The 16,265-nt window shown below is 46.7% G+C and overlaps 1 protein-coding gene across 5 annotated transcripts in view; it reads left to right on the forward strand.

Moving 5' to 3' along the window:
- LOC129841128 (teneurin-3-like) overlaps positions 1–16,265 on the forward strand; it is a 570,942-nt gene that overhangs the window by 368,921 nt on the left and 185,756 nt on the right. The window contains exon 2 of one of the 5 annotated variants that reach the window (XR_008757281.1): positions 2,993–7,270. The exons of the other annotated variants lie outside the window; for them this stretch is intronic. The gene's annotated coding sequence lies outside the window, so the exon portion shown is untranslated. Of the gene's footprint in view, positions 1–2,992; positions 7,271–16,265 lie in introns of those variants that run through there. 5 annotated transcript variants of the gene reach the window in all.

Here is a 16,265-nt window from a genome sequence, read left to right on the forward strand (position 1 = left end):
GCACCGGGTACCGAGTCAATGTGCGGGGGCACGGGTTAGTCTCAGGAAATGCAATGTATTTCCTGGGCTAAACCAGCCTCCCTATGCTCCCTGTTCTATTCCAGTCAGCCATCTAATTCTGTCATCTGAATCTTGTTTGATGAACAGAAATATTTGCATGTTTTGTTCCCCAATGAAACAAACACTGCATTCAACAATCCCTCACAGCCTTCAACAATCACTCACAGCTTTCACCAATCACTCACAGTCTTCAACAATCCCTCACAGCCTTCACCAATCACTCACAGCTTTCACCAATCACTCACAGTCTTCAACAATCCCTCACAGCCTTCACCAATCACTCACAGCTTTCACCAATCACTCACAGTCTTCAACAATCCCTCACAGCCTTCACCAATCACTCACAGTCTTCAACAATCCCTCACAGCCTTCACCAATCACTCACAGTCTTCAACAATCCCTCACAGCCTTCGCCAATCACTCACAGCTTTCACCAATCACTCACAGTCTTCAACAATCCCTCACAGCCTTCACCAATCACTCACAGCTTTCACCAATCACTCACAGCCTTCAACAATCCCTCACAGCCTTCAACAATCCCTCACAGCCTTCACCAATCCCTCACTGCCTTCAACAATCCCTCACAGCCTTCACAAATCCCTCACAGCCTTCACCAATCCCTCACTGCCTTCAACCATCCCTTACAGCCTTCACAAATCCCTCACAGCCTTCACCAATCCCTCACAGCCTTCACCAATCCCTCACAGCCTTCACCAGTAACTAGTGATGGAAAAAGTACCCAATTGTCATACTTCAGTAAAAGTAAAGATACCTTAACAGAAAATACTACTTGAGTAAAAGTCTAAAAGTATTTGGTTTTAAATATACTTAAGTATCAATAGAAAAAGTATAAATCATTTTAAAAAGTCTTATATTAAGCAAACCAGACAACGCAATTAATGTATTTGTATTTTTATGGATAGCCAGGGGCACAGTTCAACACTCAGACATATTTACAAATGAAGCATGTGTGTTTATTGAGTCTGTCAGATCAGAGGCAGTAGGGATGACCAGGGATGTTCTCTTGATAAGTGCGTGAATTAGACAATTTTCCTGTCCTGCTAAGCATTCAAAATGTACTTTTGGGTGTCAGGGAAAATGTTAGTAAAAGTCAAAAGTACGTTCTTTTCTTTAGGAATGTAGTGGAGTAAAAGTAAAAGTAGTCAAAAATATAAATAGTCAAGTAAAGTACAGATACCCCAGAAAACTACTTCAGTAGCACTTAAAAGTATTTTTACTTAAGTACTTTACACCACTGGCAGTGACATAGTTCAAATAAAAATGGAACACATTTGAATATGGCCCACTGATTGAATCAATCTCTCTCTCTCCTTTAGTTTTTTTTACAAGACTATAACGTCAAGCCCAGCTGCTGCAAGGCAAAGAGGAATTTTCTCAATATTCCTCATAACAAACCTTGACAAAACCACAGCGGGGCGGTGAGTGTGTGTGTGTGCGTGTGTGTGTGCGCGTGTGTGTGTGTGTGTGTGTGTGTGTGTGTGTGTGTGTGTGTGTGTGTGTGTGTGTGTGTGTGTGTGTGTGTGTGTGTGTGTGTGTGTGTGTGTGTGTGTGTGTGTGTGTGTGTGTGTGTGTGTGTGTGTGTGTGTGTGTGTGTGTGTGTGTGTGTGTAAGTAGCCTAGCGCCAGATGTACAGTAATGCATATGGTTTGTCAGAACAGAAGTGGGCAGGCGTCAGGTTTCTCAAAGCTTCCAGAATGCCAGGGTCCTAGTCTCCTAATTGGAACACGGTCCCTACGAGACGGCTGGTTGGCCCACGGTCCCTAGGAGACATCTGTGGCCGTTGGCCCCATGTAGGATGGTGAGGAGTAGGGTTTCCAACAGCATGGGCCTCAGCACTGATATCCACCCCAATCGCCCAGACCCACCATCAGGCAGGCAGACAGGCAGATCCACCTTGATCCTAGATCAGGCCCTCTGGCTCTCTGGCTCCTGACAGGGTCTCTGGCTCCCCCTTACCGCTGTCTGACTCGTGCTTCTTTATCAGTCTAAAGATCCTGTCTCCATCCTGCCTCATCCCACAGATCACCCTGTCTTTAGACTCCTCTGCCCACGGATAAACCTCATGCGTTCTTGTCTTTTCTCCTGTGTCTTCAATACAAGGACATACCCGTTCAGTCCTGTTTCCCCTCTGTCTCCTCTCTCCATCCTGATTTCACACCCACTCGCTCATGGTCTTCTCTCTCTCAAGCCTCCTTAACTCCTGGATAAACCCTTTGTTTCGTGTCTTCTCTTGTCCTTTTCCCCCTCAGAACATCTCTCCCATAAAAGTTATTTCAAATTCAAATACGCTTTATTGGCATGAATGTGTACCATTCACCCTGTCAAGTCAATTCGCTCTGCCTTGTAGTATTCCTAGATATTTCGGGATACCCTCTCTCTACCCTCTCTCACCTTCTCAAACACTCCCAGAGATATACAGTACAAATATTTCAAACTCTATTCCTAACTTTGAGGTGTAACATACAGTACCATCTTAACAGACAGAAGTGTGAGGGGAGAATACATTATAGAAGACAACATTGTTGAGTGAAAGGACATTTAAATAGATTTCCCCCCCTCCATTTTCTACTCCTTCTTTCCCCTCACAGTCAACTGCCGTCCGCCCACCCAGCAGTTTCCCAGGTTACACAAACCTCTTGCTCCATTTAAGGCGTGAGTGAAAACCGTAGGTTGAGTTGGAAGGGGCCTGCCTTGCTGCCTTGTGCTACAGCTCAGCTCACTACTAATTTCCCTGGACAGAACGTACAAGTCAGCCTGTCTCACTGTCTCTTTCACTCACTTTTTATCCCCTTCTCTTCTCTCTTCCATTCTCCATCCTTGTCTCCCCTCTTCCTCCCTCTTTTTATCCCCCTCTATCTCTCTCTTCCCCCCCCCCCCCCCCCCCCCCCTCCTTCTCTCTCTGTTCCTCCAGTTATTGATTGCGCTGTAGACATGTTTCATTTAGGGTATCCCATGCGGTGTCGGGGCACGTTGGGGAGCATCGGTGCGTGGATGCAGAGCCCCCAGTAACAACACACAGCCAGGCTGACATGTTGCTAACCCTCCCCTGGGAGAGGCACTCTGGAACAGCCCCCTGATCCCTCATTGATGCCTTCCTCCAATACAAGGCCTTAGGCAGGGGTTCATTATAAGGGACGTCTCACAGGCGTGCGGGCAGGCAGGCAGGTAGGTGCGCGCGCACACACACACACACACACACACACACACACACACACACACACACACACACACACACACACACACACACACACACACACACGCACCATGGCCTGACCTACAAACACTACTGAATTGCTGCAAGCCAGGGGATGAACTGAGCTTTCACATAACTACTGTGCTGTATGAATATGTCTGTGTGAATACAGTATGTGACTGTGACTGTGTGAATACAGTATGTGTATGTGACTGTGTGAATACAGTATGTGTCTGTGACTGTGTGAATACAGTATGTGTATGTGACTGTGTGAATACAGTATATGTATGTGACTGTGTGAATACAGTATGTGTATGTGACTGTGTGAATACAGTATGTGTCTATGTGACTGTGTGAATACAGTATGTGTCTATGTGACTGTGTGAATACAGTATGTGTCTGTGACTGTGTGAATACAGTATGTGTCTGTGACTGTGTGAATACAGTAGGTGTATGTGACTGTGTGTATAGAGTATGTGTCTGTGCCTGTGTGAATACAGTAGGTGTCTGTGACCGTGTGAATACAGTATGTGTCTGTGAATGTGTGAATACAGTATGTGTCTGTGACCGTGTGAATACAGTATGTGTATGTGACCGTGTGAATACAGTATGTGTCTGTGACTGTGTGAATACAGTATGTGTCTGTGACGTGTGAATACAGTATGTGTCTGTGACCGTGTGAATACAGTAGGTGTCTGTGACTGTGTGAATACAGTAGGTGTCTGTGACCGTGTGAATACAGTGTGTGTCTGTGACTGTGTGAATACAGTATGTGTCTGTGACCGTGTGAATACAGTAGGTGTCTGTGACCGTGTGAATACAGTATGTGTCTGGGACCGTGTGAATACAGTATGTGTCTGTGACCGTGTGAATACAGTATGTGTCTGTGACCGTGTGAATACAGTATGTGTCTGTGACTGTGTGAATACAGTATGTGTCTGTGACGTGTGAATACAGTATGTGTCTGTGACTGTGTGAATACAGTATGTGTCTGTGACCGTGTGAATACAGTAGTTGTTTGTGACTGTGTGTGAGCAAGCAGACAGTGTTGTGAACTTCTTACCTGCTAGAGACTGCCCTCAGAGATCTACTGGACTTACCAATGACACATTCATGAAGAATGTCACGGATTCCATCTTGCCGAAGTACACAACACAAGTCTAGGCTGGGAACGTGCATCAGCACAAGTGACAACACCATGACAGTACCATGGCAACCGCCAGACAACAACAACTTTAAGTGACCTTTGCCTTCAGGACACGTAACCCTGACGACAACACACTCATATATTATTAACACTCATTGCATATTCATTTATTTGTATATATTCTTATTCTATTCCTTTACTTAGATTTGTGTGTATTAGGTAGTTGTTGTGGAATTGTTAAATTACTTGTTGATATTGCTGCACTGTCGGAACTAGAAGCACAAGCATTTAGCTATACTCACAATAACATCTGCATGTGACCAATAACATTTGATTTGATTTTGATATTTGATTTGAATTGAACATTGTTCCTTTGTTCTGGTTTTCTGTGGGATGATTTCAGTCTGATTTGGTGAAACATGATTCCCTATTCAGATTGTGTCTGCAGGCAGGGACGCAGGCAGAAAGACAGCATGTCAGGGATGCAGGCAGAAAGACAGCATGTCAGGGATGCAGGCAGAAAGACAGCATGTCAGGGATGCAGGCAGAAAGACAGCATGTCAGGGATGCAGGCAGAAAGACAACATGTCAGGGACGCAGGCAGAAAGACAGCATGTCAGGGATGCAGGCAGAAAGACAGCATATCAGGGATGCAGGCAGAAAGACAGCATGTCAGGGATGCAGGCAGAAAGACAGCATGTCAGGGACGCAGGCAGAAAGACAGCATGTCAGGGACGCAGGCAGAAAGACAGCATGTCAGGGACGCAGGCAGAAAGACAGCATGTCAGGGACGCAGGCAGAAAAACAGCATGTCAGGGACGCAGGCAGAAAGACAGCATGTCAGGGACGCAGGCAGAAAGACAGCATGTCAGGGATGCAGGCAGAAAGATAGCATGTCAGGGACGCAGGCAGAAAGACAGCAAGTCAGGGAGGCAGGCAGGCAGACAGGCAGGGAGGCAATCAGACAAGCAGGCAGACAAGCAGACCAGGCAGACCAGGCAGGCAGACCAGGCAGTGTGTTACTGACCAGATAAATGAAAGGTTATCTAAGATCAGAGCCCTCAGCGATTGCTGTATGTCCTCCTTCAGCCTTGGAGAGAGACATAATGTAGAGGGAGAGGACAGGCGAGGATAGTAGAGGAAGGTCAGTCTTGGAGAGAGACAGAATGTAGAGGGAGAGGACAGGAGAGGATAGTAGAGGAAGGTCAGTCTTGGAGAGAGACAGAATGTAGAGGGAGAGGACAGGCGAGGATAGTAGAGGAAGGTCAGTCTTGGAGAGAGACATAATGTAGAGGGAGAGGACAGGAGAGGATAGTAGAGGAAGGTCAGTCTTGGAGAGAGACAGAATGTAGAGGGAGAGGACAGGAGAGGATAGTAGAGGAAGGTCAGTCTTGGAGAGAGACAGAATGTAGAGGGAGAGGACAGGAGAGGATAGTAGAGGAAGGTCAGTCTTGGAGAGAGACAGAATGTAGAGGGAGAGGACAGGAGAGGATAGTAGAGGAAGGTCAGTCTTGGAGAGAGACAGAATGTAGAGGGAGAGGACAGGAGAGGATAGTAGAGGAAGGTCAGTCTTGGAGAGAGACAGAATGTAGAGGGAGAGGACAGGAGAGGATAGTAGAGGAAGGTCAGTCTTGGAGAGAGACAGAATGTAGAGGGAGAGGACAGGAGAGGATAGTAGAGGAAGGTCAGTCTTGGAGAGAGACAGAATGTAGAGGGAGAGGACAGGAGAGGATAGTAGAGGAAGGTCAGTCTTGGAGAGAGACAGAATGTAGAGAGAGAGGACAGGAGAGGATAGTAGAGGAAGGTCAGTCTTGAGAGTTGTTAGGTGTTTTACAGACACTGAGACCGTGTAGAAAGCTAGCATTATACCCTGCTATCTGACACCAGTTATACTCCGTGTTGCCAATTTCAAAGGAAGGCCCTACTTTTCCTGTCCTCTGAAAGACTATACGCACTAGGGCCAGGGTATTGGCCATTACTATTTGTCCATGCTTGCCTCATCACTGTCATTATCCCTATTCAGATGGGATTAGTTTTACTGTGCGAGGTCATGTGATGAAGGCTGGGGGGCATTTAGGACGTACTGCAGATTGATAAAAAAATAGGAATAATTATGATCACACTTCCTCAATTGAAATATTATGGCGACACTATAGGAAAGATGGTTTGGTTTAGAAACGTGGGAACCGAGCTGGAGTTATCAGTGTAGCCCGTTGTCGCCCGGACTTGTTGAAATATCTTCACGCCTAGAAAAAACCCTCCAGGCTTCCGTCAGAACTGTCCATTTATTGAAACAAATATGTAAGAATTACAGGGGCAGTTTGGAAAAAAACGAGTCCTGTCCGAATCGTCCTCTGGAATAACGGACATTCTGGCCTCGTAAATACATAACCAAGGTTCTCTAGTAATACTAGTCCTGTGAATGGGGTTATATACCCATGTTGATGTAGTGGCATCTATCATTGTTTTTATAGTGTCTCAGTAGCGTCTATCATTTGCTATCTCACAAGTGTTGATGTGAACTCTTCTTCACTTTCAAGTCAAGGCGTAGAACCGAAGCAACGAGGTAAATCAACGGTCTAATTGAGGTTATTAACACCCACGCCTGAACAGTAAACATCCACGGTTCACTGCTGTAGTTGATGCAGGATGATTGAGAAACCTTCTATAGTTCTGACAAGCTGCTACAATACTATTTAGGAGAGAACTGAGCACACCACACACCACCACACACCACACACCACCACACACCACCACACACCACACACCACACACCACACACCACCACACACCACACACCACCACACACCACACACCACCACACACCACCACACACCACACACCACACACCACACACCACCACACACCACACACCACACACCACCACACACCACCACACACCACACACCACACACCACCACACACCACACACCACCACACACCACACACCACACACCACCACACACCACACACCACACACCACACACCACACACCACCACACACCACACACCACCACACACCACACACCACACACCACACACCACACACCACCACACACCACACACCACACACCACACACCACAAACCACACACCACACACCACACACCACACCACACACACCACAACACAACATACAAACACCACACACACCACACACCACACACCACAAACCACACACCACACACCACACCACACACCACACACCACCACACACACACACCACCACACACACCACACACCACCACACACACTTCACACATACCACAACATACACACACCACACACCACCACACACACATACACTTCACACACACCACAACATACACACACCACACACACACCACACACCACCACACACTCCACATACACTTCACACACACCACAACATACACACACCACACACACACTCCACATACACTTCACACACACCACACCACAACATACACACACCACACACCACCACACACACACACACCGCACACACACACCAAACACACACTACCACACACACACACACCGCGCAAGCACACACACACACACCGCACACACACACCACACACACACTAACACACACACACACACAGACACACACACCTTCTGTCTAACTGTGTGATGTGCCACTAGGTATACAGCTAGCTAGCGTGACAGCGCGGAGGAGAGTTGGCATTCCTTTTTGGCACTGTCATTATCTTGTAAATGTGGTAGCCCTCGAACATGACCAACAAAAGAGCGGTTCCTCCTCTCCTCCTCTGACAGGTAACTCATTCAGACACGCACCGTTTGACATCTGGGACGACTCTGGGATGAAAAATAAAAGGTCATTTGAACAGTGATTCAATATGGGACGGAACCCAGAGGTGTGGAGGAGAAGGAGATAGGAAAGTGTGTTTGGGTGTGAGGGAGGACGTAACACAGACTTGCGTGCACACACACACACACACACACACACACACACACACACACACACACACACACACACACACACACACACAAACACACACACACACACACACACACACACACACACACACACACACACACACACACACACACACACACACACACACACACACACACACACACACACACACGGACAGGGGTGTAGCTAGCAGTGTTAGTCCAGTTTTATCGAGCACGCTTCATCATGCTCAGGCAGTTATATACTGAGTGTTCAAAACATTACAATTGACTGAAACTGAAAATCTACACATATTTTACGTCACTGAGTGGACAAAACATTATGAACACCTGCTCTTTCCATAACATAGACTGACCAGGTGAATCCAGGTGAAAGCTTTGATCCCTTATTGATTTCACTTGTTAAATCCACTTCAATCAGTGTAGATGAAGAGGAGGAGACAAGGTTACATAAGGATTTTTAAGCCTTGAGACAATTGATACGTGGATCGTGTATGTTTTCCATTCAGAGGGTGAATGGGTAACACAAAATATTGAAATGTCTTTGAACAGGGTATGATAGTAGGTGCCAGAGGCATCGGTTTGAACGTGTCAAGAACGGCAACGCTGCTGGGTTTTTCACACTCAACCGTTTCCCGTGTGTATCAAGAATGGTCCACCAGCCAAAGGACATCCAGCCAACTTCACACAACTGTGGGAAGTCAACATGGGCCAGCATCCCTGTGGAACGCTTTCAACAGCTTGTCCATGCCCAGACAAATTGAGGCTGTTCTGAGGGCAAATGGGGGTGCAACTCAATATTAGGTGTTCCTAATGTTTTGTACAGTCGGTATTTGTTCGTTCTGTCTTATTTTGATCTAACACAACTTGCAACACAACTTGCTGGCCTCAGCTGCCCTCTGAGCGTGTCTGCATGCAGTATGTTCTGTGAGATTCATACAATGCTCATACGATGCAGTACAATGCTCATACGATGCAGTACAATGCTCATACGATGCAGTACAATGCTCATACGATGCAGTACAATGCTCATACGATGCAGTACAATGCTCATACGATGCAGTACAATGCTCATACGATGCAGTACAATACTCATACGATGCAGTACAATGCTCATACGATGCAGTACAATACTCATACGGTGCAGTACAATGCTCATACGATGCAGTACAATACTCATACGATGCAGTACAATGCTCATACGATGCAGTACAATGCTCATACGATGCAGTACAATACTCATACGGTGCAGTACAATGCTCATACGATGCAGTACAATGCTCATACGATGCAGTACAATGCTCATACGATGCAGTACAATGCTCATACGATGCAGTACAATGCTCATACGATGCAGTACAATACTCATACGATGCAGTACAATGCTCATACGATGCAGTACAATACTCATACGGTGCAGTACAATGCTCATACGATGCAGTACAATACTCATACGATGCAGTACAATGCTCATACGATGCAGTACAATGCTCATACGATGCAGTACAATACTCATACGGTGCAGTACAATGCTCATACGATGCAGTACAATACTCATACGGTGCAGTACAATACTCATACGATGCAGTACAATGCTCATACGATGCAGTACAATGCTCATACGATGCAGTACAATGCTCATACGATGCAGTACAATACTCATACGATGCAGTACAATGCTCATACGATGCAGTACAATACTCATACGGTGCAGTACAATGCTCATACGATGCAGTACAATACTCATACGATGCAGTACAATACTCATACGATGCAGTACAATGCTCATACGATGCAGTACAATGCTCATACGGTGCAGTACAATGCTCATACGATGCAGTACAATACTCATACGATGCAGTACAATGCTCATACGATGCAGTACAATGCTCATGCGATGCAGTACAATGCTCATACGATGCAGTACAATGCTCATACGATGCAGTACAATGCTCATACGATGCAGTACAATGCTCATACGATGCAGTACAATACTCATACGGTGCAGTACAATGCTCATACGATGCAGTACAATACTCATACGATGCAGTACAATGCTCATACGATGCAGTACAATGCTCATGCGATGCATTACAATACTCATACGATGCAGTACAATGCTCATACGATGCAGTACAATGCTCATACGATGCAGTACAATACTCATACGGTGCAGTACAATACTCATACGGTGCAGTACAATGCTCATACGGTGCAGTACAATGCTCATACGGTGCAGTACAATGCTCATATGCTGTACAGTACTATTGTGAATGACAGCCCGATGGCCGTGCTTATTGACTGTCCTGCTGTTCCACTCCATTTATAATGAATAAAGTCCACTACACTGTTGAGGTTATTGTGAGGCACAGACAGCCACAGATACACTTGGGATGTCCCTCTCTCACTTCTCTCTCTCTCTGTTACTTCTCTTTCTGCAGAATCTGTGATAGCTTGTACACTAAGAGCAGTTAGTGACAGATTTGAAAGCAGCCTCATATCATCCAGTTCCCCCCTCCCCTGTCTCCCCTCCCACCTTTCTTCCAATAATAATAGAGATGAATCTGTCTGAGATTTGAGGGTATTACATGGAGTTTTTCAGGTCACTGTTTGTCAAGGTCTCAACTCCCAGGTACTCTGCCTTGTGTGTGTCGTTGTGTGTATGTGTGTTTGTGTCACTGTGTGTGTGTGTGTGTGTGTGTGTGTGTGTGTGCGTGCGTGCGTGCGCGTGCTGCTGTGTGACCCTTCGTCAGATGGTACGGTGGCCCCATTAGGACATAATTGTCCCTTTCTCAAGGTCTCCTCTAACCAGCAGGAGAGGACGACAGGGCCCAGAACAGTGTGTTACTCAGCACAAATGTCAGCGCATATGTTCATGTGGTGCTCCTCGTAAGGGATCACTCTTCATAATTGCATAGAACTTCCTCAAATGTCTCTGACAGTGCTCTCTTTTGTCTTATAATTAAATATACCCTTTTCCACTAGATATCCGTAATCAAAGTGGATCACGAACCTTTCTCAGGTACATCCGAGAAGGCCTTCCGTGTGCTTCATATCAACTCAGGAAGCAGTGAAAGCGATGGCAGCAGCTTGAGAATGAATGGGCTTAGATGAGTTTACCAGGAGGCGTGTGTTTGATCGGGGGAGACTACAAAGAGGAATGTGAGGAATCATCCATGTGCTACTGTCTCCCTCTCCCTCTCCCCCCTCTGTCTCTCTCCCTCTCCCCCTCTCTCTCCCCCTCTCTCACTCTCCTTCACAGGGAGGGTGTGTGTGGTGCAGCCGTTTGAAATCAGCCTCAAATGAAAGCACTGATGAGCAATTAGAAAAGGTTTACAATGTCGCAATCATCAGCCATTATTATAATGAGGCCCTTGAAATCCTCCTCTCCACTGCAAACAGGAGGATGTGTGTGTGGGAGAGTGAGAGAGACTGTGTGACAGAGGGGGTGGGAGAGAGAGACTGTGTGTGTGGGAGAGTGAGAGAGACTGTGTGACAGAGGGGGTGGGAGAGAGAGAGTGTGTGTGTGGCAGAGTGAGAGAGACTGTGTGACAGAGGGGGTGGGAGAGAGAGAGTGTGTGTGTGGCAGAGTGAGAGAGACTGTGTGACAGAGGGGGTGGGAGAGAGAGAGTGTGTGTGTGTGTGGGAGAGTGAGAGAGACTGTGTGACAGAGGGGGTGGGAGAGAGAGAGTGTGTGTGTGGCAGAGTGAGAGAGACTGTGTGACAGAGGGGGTGGGAGAGAGAGTGTGTGTGTGTGGGAGAGTGAGAGAGACTGTGTGACAGAGGGGGTGGGAGAGAGAGAGAGTGTGTGTGACAGAGGGGGTGGGAGAGAGAGAGAGTGTGTGTGGGAGAGTGAGAGAGACTGTGTGACAGAGTGTGTGTGTGTGGGAGAGTGAGAGAGACTGTGTGACAGAGGGGGTGGGAGAGAGAGAGAGTGTGTGTGACAGAGGGGGTGGGAGAGAGAGAGAGTGTGTGTGTGGGAGAGAGAGAGAGACTGTGTGACAGAGTGTGTGTGTGTGGGAGAGTGAGAGAGACTGTGTGACAGAGGGGGTGGGAGAGAGAGAGTGTGTGTGTGGGAGAGTGAGAGAGACTGTGTGACAGAGGGGGTGGGAGAGAGAGAGTGTGTGTGTGGGAGAGTGAGAGAGACTGTGTGACAGAGGGGGTGTGTGTGGGAGAGTGAGAGAGACTGTGTGACAGAGGGGGTGGGAGAGAGAGAGAGTGTGTGTGACAGAGGGGGTGGGAGAGAGAGAGAGTGTGTGTGTGGGAGAGAGAGAGAGTGTGTGACAGAGGGGGTGGGTGAGAGAGAGTGTGTGTGACAGAGGGGGTGGGAGAGAGAGAGTGTGTGTGTGGCAGAGTGAGAGAGACTGTGTGACAGAGTGTGTGTGTGTGGGAGAGAGAGAGAGACTGTGTGACAGAGGGGGTGGGGGAGTGTGTGTGTGTGTGTGTGTGTGTGTGTGTGTGTGTGTGTGTGTGTGTGTGTGTGTGTGTGTGTGTGTGTGTGTGTGTGTGTGTGTGTGTGTGTGTGTGTGTGTGTACGTGCACTCTTGTGTGTGACTTCTCTGCTTTCTCACTCCTTTTAGAGAGACATACATAAACTTCTCTCCACACACGCATCACTCACTATAGGAGCCCAAGAGCCCTTCAAGCCTGACGGGTACTGTTCCCCATGCATCACTCTCCACACCTGACAGCCAAAGTTCCTTTACCTCAAGCCCCATTGCCCACTACAAACCCATATCAGCCCTGCACTTCTCTCTGTCTCTCTCTCTCTCTCTCTCTTCTTTTTCAATGATTACTCATTGGCCTGGTAATGGCAGCTACATGGGAAATGAATGCCTAGTTAACCATGCACAGCCACACACCCCCACCCACCCAGCCCCCCAACCGACACATTCATTATCCCAGCCCACTCTGCTAACAGCTTTGTGTGGCACTTCACCTTGGAGGGAGATGGACTGGAAATTCACATTTCATCCATAGTGGCTTTTGTTTGATGATTCAGACCAGGATGTGCAGTATGTCACCCTGCATTCAGATGATGCCGTTAGTTAGTGTGTGTTATTCACAGGGTTTATGAAATAAACTGTGTGTGTGTGTGTGTGTGTGTGTGTGTGTGTTTGTGTGTGCGTGTGCGTGCGTGCATGCGTGTGTGCGCTGTGTTGGTTGGTTAATGTGTGTATTGTAATGATGTGTTTCAAATTTGTTAGTGTGTGTGGGGGGGGGGGGGGGGGGGGGGCAGCTGTGTGTGTGTTTGTTAATGGTAGTGTGTGTGTGTGTGTGTGTGTGCCCTTCAGTTAACCTCAGTATAGAGTCCCTGTGGTCATGTCTGACACAGCAGAGTAGAGCCCCAACACTCCCTAGAGGCAGTAGTGTAAAGTACTTAAGTAAAAATACTTAAGTCGTTTTTTGTGGTATCTGTACTTTACTATTTACATTTTTGACTACATTTACTTCACTATTTTCCTAAAAGAAAATAATGTACTTTGTACTCCATACATTTTCCCTGACACCCAAAAGTACTTGTTACATTTTGAATGCTTAGCAGGACAGGAAAGTGGTCCAATTCAGGCACTTATCAAGAGAACGTCCCTGGTCATCCCTACTGCCTCTGATCTGCCGGACTCACTAAACACAAATGCTTCATTCGTAAATTATGTCCGAGTGTTGGTGTTTGCCCTGGTTATCCGTCAATTTAAAAAACAAGAAAATGGTGCCATCTGGATGGGAACTTGAAAGGGAACTTGAAATTATTTATACTTTTACTTTCAATACTTAAGTATATTTTAGCAATTACATTTACTTTTGATACTTAAGTATATTTAAAACCAAATGCTTTGAGAGTTTTACTCAAGTAATATTTTACTGGGTGACTTTCACTTTTATTTGAGTCATTTTCTATTAAGGTATCTTTACTATTACTCAAGTACGACGATTGAGTACTTTTTCCACTACTGCCTAGAGGACCAGCAACCTGAGACAGCAGTATCATCTTACCCCCCCACCCAGTCTCTCTCTCTCTCTCAAATCAATTTAATTCAACTCAATCAAAGGGCTTCATTGGCATGGAAAACATGTTTACATTGTCAAAGCAAATGGAATAGACAATGAAAGGGAAATAAACAAGGGAAACATTAGTAAAGATTACTAATGAAAGGGAAAATAAATAAACAGATGGTTTCCCTTTTCTATCTCTCTCTCTCTCTCTCTCTCTCTTTCTCTCTCTTTCTATACCTCTCCTTACCCCTCCTCTCTCCCTCTCCCTCTCTCTCTTTCTCTCTATACCTCTCCTTCCCCCTCCTCTCTCTCTCACTCTCTCTTTCTCTCTCTCTCTCTCTCTCTCTTCCTCTTTTTAACAACCATCACACAGTAGTGACCACATCTGGAGGTCACCTGACAGGTCACCTTTGGAGCTACAGTTCACACATTAAAACCCCACTGTTTACCTCCCTACACACACACACACACACACACACACACTGACAGACCCCTTCCCCACACATATATACAGTCACTGGCTCTGTGCGAGTCCCTCTTTAAGACAACTGTGTCGTATTATCCAGTTTGATCAGCGGCCAGATCTCCCCCATCAGTTGAGTCCCATCAGCTCTGCTCACACGCATAGCAGGCGTGAGGTCCCAGCGGGGGGCCAAAGTTCGGCCATGTTGGCTCAAGGATTAGCTTAATGCTAGGTAAACTAACAGCAGCGAGATTAGCCTAGAGCCCGCCGACAATGATAATGATGGGATTTTCACCTTGGGTGTTTTGTTTGCCTGGCTTGATTACAATTAAACACTGTAGCAAAAACAGGAAACATGCAGAGGGAGTGAAGCAGCGGAGTCTCTGTGGTGTGTGTGTACGTGTGTTCCTGCGTGCGTGCGTCAAGCATGTGTGTGTCTGCAGCCAGCTCCGATGGAGAGGGTTTATGTGTGTGTGTGTGTGTCACTCCGTGAGGTCCTCCTCAATATGACGTTCAGTTAATCAGATCTGGATGCTAGCGTGTCTGATCAGTGTGTTTTCTACCCCCTCGCAGCCCTCCTCCAATACTAAATAGAAACATCCACTTATCTCTCCCAGAATTTATCCTGTAATCTGTCGAAGTGCTTTTAACTGAAGAGCAGCAGAGACATATTTACTAATTAATTCATGTCAATAAACTATTAACTCGGTGCTGCTCGGAAAAACACGGATTTGCAGAAACTCTCCAAATGGAAAATCTCTCTCTCTCTCTAAATATATTTTATATTTGAGATTCTTTAAAGTAGCCACCCTTTGCCTTGATGACAACTTTGCACACTGTTGACATTCTCTCAAACCAGCTTCATGAGGAATGTTTTTACAACCGTCTTGAAGGAGTTCCCACATATGCTGAGCACTTGTTGGCTGCTTTTCCTTCCCTCTGCGTTCCAACATATCCAAAACCATCTCAATTGGGTTGAGGTTGGGTGATTGTAGAGGCCAGGTCATCTGATGCAGCACTCCATCACTCTCCTTGGTCAAATAGCCCTTACACAGCTACGGAGTACGGCCCAGTACATCACTGGGGCCAAGCTTCCTGCCATCCAGGACCTCTATACCAGGCGGTGTCAGAGGAAGGCCCTACAAATTGTCAAAGACTCCAGTCACCCAAGACAGAAACTGTTGTCTCTGCGGTGCAAGCGGTACTGGAGCACCAAGTCTAGGTCCAAAGGCTCCTTAACAGCTTCTACCCCCAAGCCATAAGACTGCTGAACAACTCATCAAAATGGCCACCCTGACTATTACACTGACTATATATATACATCAATTCATCTCGAGGCAACAGCAGTTTCTCGCAGATGCATGCCATTTCTATCCTAACAAACGACCACTGGCCACCGCAGACCCGACCACGATTGACCAGGTTCATCATTCTAGGAGCACTACCGGGCCGTGTTCTTGAACGACT

Source organism: Salvelinus fontinalis, chromosome 42 (genome assembly GCF_029448725.1).
Source record: "Salvelinus fontinalis isolate EN_2023a chromosome 42, ASM2944872v1, whole genome shotgun sequence".
NCBI classification, from domain to species: Eukaryota; Metazoa; Chordata; class Actinopteri; order Salmoniformes; family Salmonidae; genus Salvelinus; species Salvelinus fontinalis.